The sequence below is a fragment of the Octopus bimaculoides genome, chromosome 9 (genome assembly GCF_001194135.2).
Source record: "Octopus bimaculoides isolate UCB-OBI-ISO-001 chromosome 9, ASM119413v2, whole genome shotgun sequence".
NCBI classification, from domain to species: Eukaryota; Metazoa; Mollusca; class Cephalopoda; order Octopoda; family Octopodidae; genus Octopus; species Octopus bimaculoides.
In genome coordinates this window covers 72485144-72487899 of record NC_068989.1, presented here as the reverse complement: position 1 = coordinate 72487899, position 2756 = coordinate 72485144, and positions in this window count along the sequence as shown.

Below are 2756 nucleotides of genomic sequence, written 5' to 3'. Positions count from 1 at the left end.
CATGAATACGACGGGCTTCTTTCAGTTTCCGTCTACCAAATCCACTCATAAGGCTTTGATCGGCCCGAAGCTATAGTAGAAGACACTTGCCCAAGATGGCACGCAATGAGACTGAACCCGGACCCATGTGATTGGTAAGCAAGCTACTTACCACACAGCCACTCCTGCGCCTATATGTATAATATAGGACAATCAGTAAGTTGTCATAGTAGGACTCAGAGTTTCAAATGACAACTTACTGATTGTCCTATACTATACATATATAAATTCCTCTATTTACCTAATATCGAGGTCTCATTCTTTGGTGTCATTTTATTATTATTATTTTTTTTTTTTTTTTTTTTTTTTTTTTTTTTTTTTTTTTTTAATTATTATTATATATATATATGATTGACTTCTTCGCAGTTTCCGATTCCCAAATTCACTCACAAAGTATTTGTAGGGCCAGGAGCTTTAGTAGAGAACAAGTGTTCAGAGTCACACAGTGGGACTGAACCCGAAACCACTTGGTTGTAAAGCAAAATTCTTAACCACACAGATATTTCATGTTCATCCTGAGTTGATATTGGTTTTTACAAAGGATATACCATCTTAAATGGTATAACTGGGAAGTTTTTTTTATCAATAATCGTATGCATTGCGCTTATGAATGGGACGCATCATTTTGCGAGATCTTATATATGATATTTATACGTACATCAGGAATATTTTGTATTGAGAGTGCCAGTATGCTCTTTTAAATACTATATTGTACTGTCTCTTTGTTGGATATACACTGTTAGTCAATGAAGAAGAGCTGCAGCAATTAATATATGACTAAATGTTCATCATTATTCAACATTCATACTTATATTGAAAGCAGTATGTGATAGTAGTCTTTTGCATTTCATTCCTAGGCGTGTTATATCTCATTTCTGAGGTGGTGAATATATATTTAGACAAAACGTTTTCCCGTTTGCTGATAATAGTGCTTTCGAAATGCAGTATTTAGAGGGCACGGAAAAGGAAGTGTCTAAAATATGAAGAACTTAGGGAATCGGATGAGGCATGATGATGGTAATGTACGGTGCTTAGTGTAGAGGTGGAGGTCATGAGGTTTTAATCACAGAACTACTGTGAGCAACCTGATTATCATTGGAATCAGGAAGAACATCGAGCAGTGATTCGTGAGTCGGAGAAGGAAGCAGGATGTGTTTTAAACCTTAGTGAAAAAAAGAATGATATTGCTGCAGTAGGGTTTAAGTGGGTACAGATGCACCCAACTTTTTTTTGTTGTTGATTATACGATTACATGTGTGTGTATGTGTGTGTGCGTGTGTGTGTCTGTGTGCGTGCGTGTGCAAAATTATTCATATATATTATATGACTCTGTACATACATTTATAGAAATTGGTCTTTGAATGTCAATCTGTTTCTATGTCACTGTGTCTCTGCGTCACCTTTCCATCAACTTCCACTTTGTTCTATACATCCTTGCATTCTCAGTCCTTCCCAATCCTCTCCCTCTAATACATACATACATACATACATACATACATACACACACTCACACATACGTTTTCTGTTGTCGTTCACATCGAAATATTCCAAATTTTTCGAGTAATATTTCCATCCTACCCTAGTCATTTCATGTTTTCTACACACACACACACACACACACACACACACACACACACACACACACACACACACACACACACTCAGATATATAGAGAGACAGACAGACAGAGACAGACAGACAGACAGAGACAGACAGACAAACAGACAGACAGAGACAGACAGACAGACAGAAAGACAGACAGAGGCAGACAGACAGATAGAAAGACAATAGATAGATAGATAGATAGATAGATAGATAGATAGATAGATAGATAGATAGATAGATAGATAGATAGGTAGGTAGGTAGGTCCAACTGTCATGTACAAATACACAGACACGCACATATAATCTTTTCACAAAATCTTTCCCCCTCTCTTTCTCCCACTCTCTCTATCTTTGTTTCTCTTCCGTTTGTTATTTGCTTCCTTTTCAACAACCAAAAATACACAAGAAGCTAATGTTATTAACAGTATAGTGGTATATTAGCTGTACTGTCAGAACGAAGAAACAAAAATTGCACTATAATCTATTAACGTCCCTTTATGCTCCAAGTTGAAATCACGCTGAAGTAGATTTTGCATTTCATACAATTTCAATAATATATGTACCAGTCAACTACTGGTGTCGATGTTGTACTCGATAGTTCCTTCTAAGCAAAATATACGACTATATGGTTATTTTGAAGGCATTTTTGTTACTAGTCGAAACACTGCCTTCCCACCGGCTTTGTCCAAGTTTACGAAAGTATATCGTCCTTTCTCGTATTGTTTCGTTTTATATATTGGTCAATATGTTCTTTTCTAATTTTTAAAGCAAGAGCGAAATTTCTAGAACAGTAAAATCTGGAAATGAAAACGAAAAATGTCTGAGAAATGACTACGAAAGATTTCTGAAAAAATAGATTAAAATATATAGTGAATTTTTTTTTAATCACTTGAGAAAATAAATAATAATAATAATAAACTCGAATGTGGAATCTAAAATCAGAAACAATTCCTATCATAGTAGGTGCCTTAGGTATAATAAAAAAAATATTCAGACAAATACATAACAAAAACACCAGGACTTACAAATATATATAACATACAGAAAATTGCACTAATGGGCACTGCACACATCCTACGCAAAACACTTTCAAAACAGTAACCATAAGAGC